Source organism: Meleagris gallopavo, chromosome 2 (assembly GCF_905368555.1).
Source record: "Meleagris gallopavo chromosome 2, MGAL_WU_HG_1.1, whole genome shotgun sequence".
Lineage (NCBI taxonomy): Eukaryota > Metazoa > Chordata > Aves > Galliformes > Phasianidae > Meleagris > Meleagris gallopavo.
In genome coordinates this window covers 32,156,478-32,171,457 of record NC_139405.1, presented here as the reverse complement: position 1 = coordinate 32,171,457, position 14,980 = coordinate 32,156,478, and the positions used below count along the sequence as shown (strand labels likewise).

General features: G+C 35.7%; 1 long non-coding RNA gene across 1 annotated transcript in view; it reads right to left on the bottom strand.

The window, feature by feature from the left end:
- Positions 1 to 2,826, bottom strand: part of LOC146544928 (uncharacterized) — a 123,823-nt gene extending 120,997 nt beyond the window's left edge. The window contains exon 1 of the long non-coding RNA XR_014882099.1: positions 2,742 to 2,826. This is a non-coding gene — a long non-coding RNA (uncharacterized LOC146544928). The remainder of the gene's footprint in view (positions 1 to 2,741) is intronic.
- Positions 2,827 to 14,980: the final 12,154 nt, after the last annotated feature.

Below are 14,980 nucleotides of genomic sequence, written 5' to 3'. Positions count from 1 at the left end.
AAAGCTGCTTTACATTTAAAAAAAAAAAAAAGAAAAAGAAAAAAGCTGGAAATCCTGGAATATTGTGTTTGGAGTAGACAGCTGAGGGTAGACATGACCAAAAAAATCATGAAATCATGCACTTGGTGTTAAATTGAATGCATATCTGTGATTCACTAAATCTCGCAGTATAAGAATATTGAGACAATGGTTTTACTAAGGTAAGCTTGAACAGATGAAGAATAACTTTACACAACTTTGGGAACTCGTCTGTCAGGAAAGACTGAAGTCAGCAGATAGTATCTCAGGTTAAAATTTCTGCATAACAGAATAAATAGATAGCAAGTGGAACAAGCAGGAATGTAGCCTCCAATATTCATAACTCAATGGTGGTGAATCCTGGGGAATTAGAAGAATGAGCATAGAGAAATGGTCACTTCATATTATTTGCCACTGTCAAAAGCCAAATCTTGTGCTCTATTAAGTGTTAGCCTTATCCTGAAGAATATTTATTGTGGTATTCCTGCCATTTATCTCTCTGTTATCACGACATTCCTCTTCTCAACAATACCATTGTGCTTTTCTCTGAAATATTGAAACAAAAATGCTAAGAAAACTAAGAAAAGAATATTCACAGTCAAAGACTGTTTTGCTCATTCAGTTGCTTTTAAAAATAGAACAAATCCCATTTGGTAAAATGAACTCTACTGTGTTGCTTGACTTTTCCAAGATCTCTCTAGGTAGCAGGGCACCTCGTTCAGAGAGATGAGATAACTACCAGTTTGCTATGGGACACACCTGCGAATTTGGAAACCACAAACCTTCTATTGACTTGTAAGCTCAAAGTACACGAGGTGCCATTTGAGATTTGTTCTGCTTCTAAGTAATTCCTTAATTTAATCGTCTGTTTTAATTCTTCTCTCTCCATTTTCTGAGAGAATTTCTGGCAATTGTAGCAGCAAATTAATGAATTAAGAAATGTTTAGGCAATTATCATTCCGTTCATTTTAGCATAATGTCCCACAGAGAACATTTGTATTCTTATTTTCCAGTTCTGAAGTTACACCTAAACTATTCATGCTCCTAAGAATTTCCTAATTAGTATTAAACATGTAATTTTCACTTTGTAGTATTTTCTAAAGAGTTCATGTATTTTCTTCAAACTGTCTTCCTGTATTAACAAAATTGCTCATTCCCAGTGCAGTTTAATAATAAAGCATATACCAGGAGATATTACAGAACACACAACTTGATCCTTGTTGCCCTTTTTTGTTTGTCTATGCAAAGTGGATATAAAATACTTCCAACTTTGGAGTGACAGCATTTCTAACAGCCACTGCCCTTGAGCATCAGGATGACCTAGTGTAAATGACTGCATAGACTCTGAGCACCAGGGAGCGATATCCCTGAGTCAGTTCCATACTCCCCATTAACCTAACTATGACGTTTCAGGATAGAAATGCTAAGATAGGAATATGAAATTCTGAAACTGCATTTCACTCTGCAACTCAAAGTTTAGCTTTACGTATTCTGGGGGGAAATTTGACCACTCTCTCCTAACTACTATTATTATACATTATAAAATTTAACATTTCTTTTTTTTTACTTTGTTTTATTTTTAAGGAAGGTTAATGTAACAACCAGAAAGATCAACACAATAGAAAGGTGATAGAAGAGGTGTAATGACAGAGGGACTAACACAAATACAAAGGTGTTATTAGGGAAGGAAAAAGGACTGCTCACCCATCTCCGAAGATCTTAAGGCTCATAGGGGGAAAACTCCACACAGGAGGGATCTCCAGAAAGAGATCTTCCCCCAGTAGAAATCCAATGTATCTTTGTTTTAGGCAAGATTTAGATCACAACTTCTATGTGAAATACAGATTGCTCCCGATTCTTCACATTCTAAGAATAATAAATCAGTTTTTCAGTCCTTGTTCTCTTCTCAGCATTACCATACTGTATTTTGAATGAACTTGTAAAAAGCTCAGGTTTCATAGACAGTGAGTATGTTACATAGTTTTTCACAAACTGGTCAAAAATATGTTTTATGTTACAGAAGGGAAAACCAAATGAGTCTGTGCCAAAATAATGCCTAAACTGCCTCCATAGCAAATAGTGCAAAACTGTTTGCAGCTTGCAACTATGTTAAAGCATTCATTGAGAGCAGGAAACTGGGCTGTGTATTTAAGTTCAGATTCTGTTTATTTGCTAAATAATAAACATCTGAAGAAAAATGGTAAATATTTTGTATTTACATGCAGAAAAATACCATGATGTAACACAGTGGATGGATAAGCAGTGATTTTACAGCAATGGCTGCCTGTTGAAGGAAATGAATGATAGCACTTTACAGATCAAAACTTTGCAATGATTCAGGGTGAAATCTTAATAAAATAATAATTTTAGAGCCAAAGAAATTGGCAAGTTTACTTAGGTGGAAGAGGAAGCATTATTCCATTGAATCAAGCATAGCACTTTTCATTACAGAGTATACAAGGCTGAAAATAGGTTTCAAGTCAGTAAGTTGTGGCCTGGAGAGAAAAAATAAAAATAACAAAAAGGAAATAAAACATAGAATAAATTGTGCTTTGAAAATCATGGTAAGTGGCTCTAAAAATACAGCTTGAAAAATCTAGTCATAGATTTTAATAGGTGAGAGAAAAATTCCCTGCCAAATGTAGCCACCTAATTTATCCATTTATTATTAATTAGCTGTGCTCCAGGAATGCACAACCAGATTTGAAATGGAAAGATCTTACCCCAGGTGGCTGAAGTATGAGAACAAATAAGCTCCAGTGTGAAATGCTGTTTGTAGCACTGTGGAGCTGGGTGCCATGCTAACCAGTTGTCTTTGGGGAAAGAATTGTTTCCAAGGGAACACAATGCAATCCAGTGCAACATTGTCTCTTGGAGGTACTTAATACATGGTCCTACAAAGGCTCATAGTTCTGCATTCAAAAAATAAACCAACCAAACAACCAAAACCTAAAATAAATAAAAAAACGCAATCAGTTTCACACTGTTCCCAAAAACCTGCAGCTGGTTGGTTAGTACCAAATCCGCTTACAAAATGCTTAGACACCCAGAAAGCAAGATCATATTCAGAGAGAGGTTTCTCACACATCTAACCATGCCAACATTTCTATTAGCCACAGCCTTTTTTTCCCCATGTTTTTCTGCTGTTAAATTAGTATTCTACAATTAATTACATGCTCTATCCTACTGTCTTTTAGGCTGCATACGTCAAACTGTGCATTAAAAATAATAATTTCCTTGCAATATTTACCTGTGAAATCTGCAAAAGATGTCAGTGATGAACTAAATGTGCTACACCATAATGTGTTTATTTTTGCACTAGAAGTCCCATATGTACATATAGGTCTCAGACAAGAGCATACCAATCTCTCTGAAGATCAATGCACCTTCTTCTGCTCCAAGTCCAGCTCACAGCCAGCCCATAAAAGGTATAGCAGAGCTGGGTTACATGCATCTATAATCTATTGTCCCACTTAATACCAGTATCTGAAAACTAAGTATAAATAGAGAACTAAAATTATATTTGATCTTTCCTTCTTTCCAGCAATGCACTTTTTTGTCTTGCTTTAAATTTTGTGCTTTAAATTTTTCTGAGGAAAACCCCACGAGTGGTTAAGGGATTTTGTGAAGCAGCCAAGTTCAAAATTCAAGCAGACTTGCTTTATCAATACTTAGGAGGTTTTATTTTCTTCATGACTCAGCAATCTATGTAAAAAGATGTGAAGGCCATATTCGGGTTCATCACTCCCCCAGTTTTGTTTGTGATATGAGGGCATGGGGAAGCCCAACTGCTATGAATGTCCTATTGGGTCAGAGATTGTATGTGTTGCCCAGGTTCTTTGCTGGAGATTTGAAATCTTACATATCCTTAATGGTTGTCTGCTGTTTATGAGATACCTGGGGAACGATGGGAAATGAAGCAGCCTTCTGGGACAAAGTAACTGCTCTTCAGCACTCCCCTTTGCTGCTTTTGCTATACATTCAACCTAATAGCATTTGAAGTTAGGTTACAAGAATTCTGTTCTCAGCGAGAACTGAATTATTTAAACATTAACCCTAGAGAATATGAACAGAGTAGGTGGTTACATGAAGCACTAGTGAAATGTGTAAAAGATGATCACTCAATTCAGGGATTTATATGAATTGTACAGCAACATCCCAGGCTTGGAAACATAAGTCTCATTTTGTTGTCCAACAGTAGCTGTAAGTGATGTTAGAACAAGAAAGTCTTACATTTCTATTACTGATTTATTATTGATCTGGACTGGTTAGTCTAAATCAATTATTCTTTGCACACAACATATTACTGAAGATCTGGAAAAGGTAATTAGGAACACAATAAACAATATTAAACGGTAACCACACAGATGATTTGACAAGGCACCCCACGTGTCTGAAAAGACAAAAAGTCCTGTGGGAGAAAAAAAAGACAAGAACAGAACATTTGTTTCTATGTCTAATGAAAGGTGAACATAAATGGTTCAGTTGCTCTGTCTCACCCTCAGACAGGTAGATGTGCTTCATTGCCTCACTTACTAATTCTGTGACTCCAAGTGCATACAAACACAGTGGTCTTTTGGTTCAATATCTGAGAATACCTAACTGGATCAAACCTTGAAAGAATGCTGAAATAAATGGGGAAAAGAATAAGAAAATTTTTAAAGTAATTAAGTTGTTTTTTTTTTAAATAACTGGCAAATAATAACTTGTATTAAGTACAATTGATAAGACTAAGAACAGATGTTCAATAAGTGCTTCAGCTACAACCTTAAAAAATTAATGTATTGTAGATGAATTTGTTGACGTGCAGCAACAAAAATCAAAGATGTATTAGATGGTTTATGAAGGTTTACTGCATTTTGTGAATATTTATCCTCTATCAGCCAGCATTTTGTAAATAGTTGAAAGATCGCCAAATTATTTTTCATTCCCCCTCTGTTAGATGGCAGTATTGTGCCAGTCACTGGTTGCTTCCAGCATTAATACTGCTTTAGCATTCACCTTACCTATACACTCCCTCAGTTTGTAGTAGAATTAGATCCAGTAGTTGTACTGTAATGTATCAAAGATGCATATTTTGACAAACAGGTAGTATGCCAACTCCCGTAGTTCAAAGCATATCACTAGATCTTTAAAATTCCTAAGAACAGACTTAAAGTTCTCTATTAAAAAAAAATAATATTTTAGAAACCTGCTACTGTCTGTTAGATTTTGAACTAAATATATTTGGTCTGATTTTGCTCAGTAATTGTGAGGTTTGCAATCAGGCTCCAAGCCTCTAAATAGATCCTGCACCTTGAGATCATCCCTGACAAATCTCAGGTTTCTTTGTTCCCAAACTGGACGAAATCTGGGTCTAAACATCACCCTTCCTCTATTTCTATGTGATCTTGCCTTTTTCGAGCCATTTGCTCAGGCTGAGCTGCACTGATCCTCTCTGTGAGACAAATACATGTTGGAACAGAATTATTTTCTATCTAATCTCGTTTGATTAGTTGCTGTATAATATTAACTGTGATTTGACAGCTGCATTGGACTGTGTTATACAAACGTCTGCTTAATTGGAAGTGGACATTGATAAACAAAACGATGGCCCTGTTTTCTCTATATGCAACTGATATTTTTAGATAACTTAACTTGCATATGAAATAAATAGCATAGCAAAAAAATATATGCAAGAGAATAGGTTTGGAGGGCTGAGGATTTATAATCATTGATTGAAAAGGGAAACTTGATAAAGTTTCTGAAGTTAGAACATGTTGCTGTACTAAGAACTCATATTTCAAGTAGATGTTACATCTTTAAACTGTGCTTGCCACTTATTTCATTCTTTAATTACAGTCCATATAAAGCCTATCCAATCTTCTACTAGCCACTGTAACCTTGGTTTTAGAAAATGTTCATATTAGAACTACTTAGTCATTTTTTCTTTAATGATTTCAGGGGCTATAAAATAGCTGTTTTGATGCAATACAGATGTTTCCAATGGTATTTCTGATCAACCTGGTGCTTTGTTATTACTTCTCATCATAGATCCTCTCAGGTTGTTTTTTTTTTTTTTTTTTTTTTTTTCTTCTGCACACTTTCTACTCTAAGTACTTATTTCATTTGTTGTATCTAACATTCTCTCATTGTAATTTAAGAACTAGATCAGCAATAATATTCTTTACATTTTGGGCAACAACATGGCCTGAATTGAGTGCTTTTGTGATTTCTTAGCTAAAGAGGTTTTAAAAAAGCTAGATAATCTACCAAACAATTGTAATAAAATTAAATTTTCGGAGGTAAAAGTGAAAGAGAAATGGCACGGTAACTAGATATATCCTGTCCACCTGGAGACTGTACAGCAGAGCTGTCCTAAACAAGAACGTGCTGGGAGCAGAACACATACAACACAAACTCAAAGGCTGAATATTACATATGCAGAAAGACTGGGCTTGTTTTTAAGGTTCTGTGAGGTTCCTTATTCTAAAGACCTGAAGCCAGTTATTTTTCTTCATACCACTCTTCAGATCTCATAGAAGAACCTCTCTTTTAGGACTGCGGATGATCTCCAGCCCACGTCTGCCCTCCCAGGCAGTCTATGGGCAAAGTTTCTGTGAAAAGGAGTAGCAGAGTGTGTGGCTAATCCTGCTTTCTCATTGTTGGAAATATTCTCTCAGTGGCACATATGAAAACTGAGTTCAATTAACTGGGCTACACCAGTAAACAGAGAATACACAGCAACAGCTGAATGATTATGTAGGGCAAAACACTGTGGTAACCAACTGACTGCAATATGCTCTACTAAGTTTAGATCATATATTGTACACATAGGGAAGGTGATGTGTATGTGGTCAGCTACCTTGGATTTCTTTGCTGTCTTATTGATTAGGTGTTCAGGTCTGAACTGTTGTAAATTCTTTCACATCTCAGTGCCTACTGTCAAATATGCTGCCTGGGGAGCTTGGAGCTACAGTTCTGTTTAAAAACAGTTTTAAATTGTTTCTTTTCTCAGTGTTCAATTTTTCAGTTCTTCTTTTCCACTGCTTACTTCTATTGGAGTCCAGTCATGAGCAGAGCAATATAAAGTTGTCATTACGGCAGAGTTGTGAAAGCTGTGTCTATCAGCTGAAGCGAATCACTAAAGCTACTTTAGGATTTAAGCTGCAACTATTTTTCCTGCAATTAAACAATATGTATGATATAAGTATCCGACTGACCAGATTATCTCATTCATACTGTGGAAAAAAAAATAAATTATCATCATTCATGTACTCATTCAACATATTGCATGACAAGCTGTTTATGTCATGAATGTAAGGCAATAATCACTCCAAGGCAAGATCTAGTATGCTCATAGCAGCAATAACAACAACATGGAGATAACTGAATGGAGTAAAGATTTTTAAAGTTCTAGGAACATTTAACACCAAGTTTTCTAATTGCATTTCAACTACTGATGTTAAATATTGAAAACTATTGTTATCCTCCTATGTATATAGATTTAACATAGATGTAATTACAAGAAAATACACAAGTTATGGTGATGGTACATGTTGTTCCTAAGGCTACTTCCTTCCATTACTAGGTATCATTTCTCTTGATTTTGCCAAAATTTAATCCTGTGCCACTTCAACCTGCGCTTTTAATTCTAAGAAAAAAAAAAAAAAACTGACAAAGTTGTCCAGCTGTTAGTGAGAGTAACATTAAAAGAACAGCATGTTATTTGGAGAACATACAGTTGGAAGAGTAGTGCGGTTAGAATGGTATTTTACAGGTGTTATAGTTGGAAAGATTGTTGTGAAAAAGAAAATCAAGGAAGAAATGCTCTCACGTATCCAAGACGTATCCAGTAGAAAACTCCAAAAAAGAGGGATCTCCAGTCAGCCCTTAAATGGGCTTTAGGAGAGGTGCAGGCCAGGCTCCACCCCTTCTGGTCACACAGCTGAATTGCCTTCACTTGTGCTCCCAGGGCTGACCCAGTCCTTACCTCAGGTGATTAATCAGTTGTTCAGGCTGTGACTCAATAGTTCCCATTCAGAAAAAATAATGTAAAATCAAGTAAAATTGCATAAACTTTGAGTTCCAGTACATAATTCTGAATCCTTTTTTTCAAGAGTTCATATTCTGCAAAGAAACATTCTTTGATTCTTGTTCTCTTCTGTGTTTCCTGTTCTTTTCTGTGTTCACAGTAAGTTATAAGCAAATTATAAGCATTGGAAAGATGATTTTTATATCCCTGCACACCTATAAAGCATAGCAGAAAGTCTAAATTAGCTGTAACATCTGCAGCTCATGGGTAAGAAATAAAGTAGTTCTGAGAGTCATAGACCACATTCAAGTCAAGCACCCATGCCAACTTAGAAAAATTCTGTAACACGGGAAAGACAAATAAAGCTACCATTAAAGTGGTCAGAGAGCAAAGAAAACTGGAACTACCGAAGATGAGAGTAGGAGTTAATTAAGGAAAAGAATCATAGAACAGACAGAAAGGAGTCTGATACTTGATTTTGCTTCCAGTAGTACAAGTGCAACCGCCTGTGCCACCAGCTAAGGCAGAGATCCTCCAGGAAAAATACGAGCTATGCAAGCAATCACAGATCATATGAGAATGCAAGCATTAAAGAAAGTCAGACAATTTTCATTCTGTTCTTTTCAGTTTTACAAATTCCTAAATATCAGCTGATGTTGTTTCACTAACATAACTTATATTCGTAATTATGAAATAGATTTAACATGTATGTATAGTAACATCTCATTGCCCACTGTAGAAAAATACTGCAGAACTCAGCTCTACAAGAAAATACTGTTTTTTTTTTTTTTAAAGAAAATTACCATGCAGATGTTTCAAACTGTTTTTTTTTTTTTGTAATAATAATAAAAAAACTTTATTAGTTTTATTAATAAAGTTATTTGACATACTAAGTTAGCTTTCTGCCTCTGCTACTGCTAAACATTTTAGCTATTGTATACTGGAAGAAATGTATCCATGAGATAAAACAGCTGGTCCTACACTAAACATAGACCAGAGCACCATGTGTCTAGTAGCATGATAGACATTGAGAGTTTGTTTGCCTCTGCTTTAACAGAAGATCCTAGCAGCACAGCAAGTTACCTTTCATGGCTTACAGGTGTATATTTTAAAGGCACCTAGAATTCTTCAGCATGACTCTGAAATTTGTGGACTATCGATCTGGCAGAAGGAAGTTGAACACTGGTTTGCAGGAGTCCTGAAATTTCTCTAAATTACAAGTACAGAACATCAGCACAACTTTGACAGAGCACACCACGCAGTGGCTCCTGAATCAAGCTGTACCATGCGCTAACACAGCCAGGACAAACACTGCAGGCAGGAGGAACTCTAGCTAACCAGAATGAATCCTCACTGTCACAGAAAAAATGGTAATACTACTTGTATTGATAAAGGTCATTTTTTGACAGCCCTATCCCTATTTGCTTTGATTTGAGTTTATAAAAAAAAAATAAGTTTCTGTCCAACACATGTAAAAATCATGCAAAACACAGAAGATCTGAAAAAGAGTCTGGAGAAAGAACAAGCCCAAATGAGAGAAAAGTCTAAGAGAAGTAAAAGACTTGCCATCTGGCTCAGATACAACCTCTTCAGCAATTTCACAGAAAAACACCCTGATAAAATCCAGCTTCACAGCATTAGAGATGATCAATAAGGCAAAAGAATGAGTTTTCAGTTTACATCATACTGAAACATCACAATGAAAATTCAAGTTGAATTTATTAGATCAGCTATATCTGGTAGCTGTATCTCTTTCTAAAACATGGTTTCAGAGACATTTAGCAACTAGCGCTAATAGCTGATGTTCTAGTTTCTATCTTTTTGTACAGCTACTGCCAACATTTCGTATTTCATGTATCCTTCAATTAGTCTTTTCCTTTTAAATCTTATGTCCCAAAAGAAAGACAAGAGTTCAGCTCAATTAAAATAAATAATGAATGTAGAGCACTATGCCAAGCATAGCATTTCTGCCTGGCATAAAACATATGCAACTGTCAGATTCCCAAATCCAATCAATGAAATAAATGAGAGAGAATTAAGAGTGCTTCTTCACCTCCCAAAAGCCTTAGCAGCTATCCTGTAAATATACAGGGTAACATTTCACTTGTATAGATCAGGAAGAAGTTGTTTGAGTTACGTTAGTGGTTGCTGCAGTAATGCCTACAAGACCTATGCAAGATCAGAATGCTGCTTTTCTACTTTGTACACACACACACACACACACACACACACACACACACACACACCAAAAAAAAAAAAAAGCCATGAAAATATTACTCTTAGTGAGCAAGGAAAAATGTTAAGGGGAATTAGAGGTTTGGAAATTTGAAGTGAGTGCCAAGCTCAGAGGTAAGACAAAGAAAATAATGCAGTAGGAGGGAGGAAGTTATTGTCAATAATATTTGAAACACTTAAAGAAAACATAATTTGGGCTGATCAAATCCCTCAGCAAGAGCACTTCAGAAGTCATTCAAGAAGTGCTTCAGAATGTGTCAAGAAGATCTTGTGAACTCATTACCACATCTCCTTGACCTTTGAACTATTTTGGTAAATCCATTCTCAGCTTTTTTCCTCTGACCCCTTTCACTTACCTCTCTCCCGGTTTTTAGCAGGTCTTAATGTACCTTTTACAAATTTGAGAAAGGTACATATATCTCATACACTGTGCTTCAGTAGTTTACTTTCCAGGAATGTTCTCAGACAATGTAAAATATTTGTTTACTCTAGCAGTTTGTCTGTCAGCTGAGCGTTGCAGAAGGCAAAATTTATTTCCTTGCTTAAATTTAAAAGCTAGGCATAAAATCACACCTACACATAAGGTGTTACTTAGTTATTGAGTAATGACTGTTGCTAATATAGCCTTTACACCACTTGAAATATCCTGCTACTCTTTTTGTTAACAAAAACGATAGGACCAACTTTAGTGGAGAGGTAGTTTAAAAGTATACACCCTCCATATACTGTCAAGCTCAGTTACTCTACTCTCTTACTATCACCACATACATCCCACCCTACAGATAACAGATTTAATATTTTAATTATATTTTTCCACTTCAACTATTCTTCTATTGTCCTGCTTCCTTCTTGATCTTTATTTTTTTCCAGCATTTTTCTTTTCTCTCTGAAAAATAATCACATCATACATAATTTGATTTCTACAGTTTCAGTTACATCAGAGGTCAGACAGAAAACTTTTCCTTCTTTTGGTGATATAATTCAAACTGCCCTGATCATTGTGGAAACCAGGCTTCTCTCTTCAGGGCTTTTACAGGATCTCTTGCATTCACCTCAATGTAGGGGAAAGGAGCACTATCAAGTCTCCTGAAGTCTGCTTGGAGAAGGTCTTTCAGCTTGCTTGTGTTTCACAGTTTTTTGCAATTGCTCTGTCACTGTCACAGGCTCTGATTTGCAAAAGCTGAACCTTCCCATATTGATTTACTTAGATGTGCTTCCATCAGGAATCACACCTGAACCCAGCTTTAGATCTCTGCAAGCCTGAACAATGCCCAAACAATACAGTTGTTAAGAATTATCTCAGACTGTTCTCGGTCCTCATGTTATTTTCTCATAGATATACCAGGAAGACAGTCAATAAGAAGAAATACGAAATCACAGAGGAGGAAATAGGTCCCAGTTAAGTACTGCAGATGATAACCTAGCTCTCTTGTGAACAATTGCTTTGGAATAAGAGAAGTCAGTGTGAAATTTGTGTTTGTTCTCACCCTGCCTCCCCTCCCCCCGCGGTATACTGTACTCTTGGACAAGTAAGAACTGGTAAAAGAACTTCTCCCAGCTTTGTTTTTAGCATTCCAAAGAGTAAGGAAGATGTGCTTCTTTGGTTTCTTGGTTTCTTTCACTAAAAGATGACACGACTGTCATGATTACGCTTAATTATGTCTCTCTTTTTTGCACTTAAGAAGAAAAGGTATCATAAATTGAATTTCTTTTTTCAATATGATTAATTTCTACAAATAAAATGCCACAGAAGTATGGGTTAGATTTTTGCTTTCCAGCCTTTTTACACTGGCTTTAAATTAAACAAAATTGAAATAAATTCTTGTAAAAATAATGGGAAAATAAGTTTATTGTACATACAATTACACTTCCTATCAGGCAGTTCTGCAATTTTCAGCTGTCTTCTGGATGCTGTAAAGCTATATTTACCAAAGGATGACAAAGAGAATGTTTCAATCAATCTGCTATTTCAGCAAGATATCATTTTTGGGCAAGCAAATTTATTTGTCCCTGGTATAACACAGCTGCTCAGAAATCATTTCAGGTTGACCTTACTTTAATCAGGCCAAATCAAATCTTGTTTGTTTTACACTAACTGTTGTAATTCAGAATAAAAAGGTGCTGAAGCTGATGCACTGATTGCCAAAACCAGAGAAGCAGAAAGAGGGTAAACTTTGTGTTTTAATGTGATTTCCCCAGCTGCATCAACAAATTCAGGTAAAAGTCTCTGAGAAGCCTGTGTGTAATAACATACCTTGCAAAACATTCAAGCAAACAGATTGATTTACCGTAGCTTTGATCTCACCTAAGGAATGTGGATGGTGCTTAAAAAAAAAATAATAATTTCACAATCAATTTTAAGAGCCCAGTGACAATGAGGTGAGTGAAATAATGGTAGTACTAAATGTTTGAATGGTAATGGGAAGCTTCAAAGGTTATATTTTTCTTAAGCCTCTGAGAAAATATTTTTATTTTGACAGTTATCAAAATACTAGGCATAGTTGCAGTTCCTTTTACAACACTGACTGTACTCAGATTCCTTAAAAACAAGTTTGAGCAGTTATATATATTGAAAAACTTCAGATAACTTACATTTTTAGAAAAAATATGAATTACAACCCCATCATAAAATCAGCATAATCTCCCAATTCAAAGCATCAAATCAATATCAAGCTGCATTTCCCTCCTAACAGCTTCTCACTGGGGGCCTGATGTACAGTAGAGAAGTTCTTGCATGTTATTAACATACTTGTCATAACGTGATCAACAGATCCTTTTCAAAACGCAGGTTTTAAGGAGCAAGTTAATGCAAGTGTGTCCAGGCTGGACAAAAATCTAAAGCTTGAGGAAATGATTATAAAATCCACTTTTTCCACAGATTAAGTACCTCAGAAGTCCATAAGATTTTAGTATTTCCATTAGAATCCAGAATTACTATCTGGTTATCTTACTATATTTAGTCTGTAAAATTTGAAAAGTGAAGGAGGTAGGCAACCCTTCTGTATTGATCAACTAGTCACTCCTCAAAAAAGTTTTAGTTTCCTTGCTAGTGAAATGCAAATCCAAGGCACAGCTGAGATGGGTAGATGATAGAACCTTGAATTCAGCAAAGGTCTACCGAAGTTTCTTCCTGCATCTCCCAGGCAATTATCTGTGCTGCAGCAAAATATCTGCAAGTACTTCTCTATCCAGCAGGGATGTATTTCATAAGATTGAATCACCAAGGATATGTTCAGCTGGGACAAGCCCTCAAGCAGATCATGTAAAAAGACAAACAAATCTTCCTTCAATGTTTCTATCTGCTGACGAACAAATAACCCCTAAATGTTTCTGTCTTCTGAGAAAACACAAAGGAAAAAAAAAAAATCACTGTCTAGAACAAATTAATACAATCAGCATAGCTCTCTGAAACCAATAGGATTTTTTTAGATTACATACGTAAAGTATCAGCATATTTAAAGGGACAGAGCTCCCTCTACATCTTTCGATTGCTTCCTCTATGATAGCAGCATTACTTAGTTTTCTGCAGATTGAAAGTCAGTTCTCTGGCATGCTCTGCATAACATTAAAAGAAATGAAAATCCACAAACCACTGAGTCAAGATATTACTTTGCTTTGTATGGAAGGCTAATTTATTGCAAACATTCATTTCCACAAAATCAGTAGGAGGATATAAAAATAAAATTTAAAAATATGTGAGAAGTCTTATTTTCTAAATTGGGTTTATGAAGAAAGACCATGAGAAGAATAAAATTCAGAAGAAAAATTGTGGCAGAAAAGCGGGCAAAGCAATAGACACTGAGAAGAGCGGTATATAGTGTTGGTGAGAAGCCAATAAATAGCACTTGAAGAGGTTAGCGAGCACAGTAGTATACAAGCAATCCAAGGGAGACATTCAGAAATGAATTTTCATTTCAGCTGTTCCAATGATAATGGAATACAACTTCTGAGAGCCTCTGAGGTGTGCAGCAAAGAGACACAAGTCCACATTTATGTGATCTAAGTTTGCCAATATGCCAGTACACATTTCTAGATGAAAATAGTTGATATATTTTAAGAATACTCTATTTTCTGGAGATTTGTTTTGAAACAGAAGTAAAACAAAAACTAAATTGAAGTCATAACTCTCCATTGTTTTGATGGAATGAAGGATTATTTTCTGCCAAGTGTTTCTAAAAAGCAAACCTTGATGTCTGTTTTTTTGTTCCCAAAACAAAGCAAGTTGCTACAATGCATTATGTAGAGCCGCAAGCCGTCTCTACAAACCCAATTATTTATAAGTATTTTTATTTTATCTTGTGAATGCAAAGTCCTTGACTAGAAGACAACCATCTATTACAAAAGTATTTTGGTGGATAGTATGCAGAATGGTAAATACATGGAAGCCATTCTCACAAGGACAACATACAATAAATCTATTTAAAATGAATAAAGATAAACAGCACATACACTCCTGTGCTGTGGAAAGTTTGTGCAGCCAGCTCAGAAAACTGATCATAACTCACAGCTATTTGTTTCTTTGTTGCGTTTAAAAATTTATGATTGCCAGTATGTCATCCTTTTTCAAGGCCCTTGACTTAAGAAGCCAATACACAGTCAAAATATCTAGCACAATTATTATTCAAGAAAAAGTTACAGTAAGAATACAGAGACAGGGAAAAGCAAAGCATGAGAATTGACTCGCTATCACTGAGGCTCAGTGATTTCTGTTGT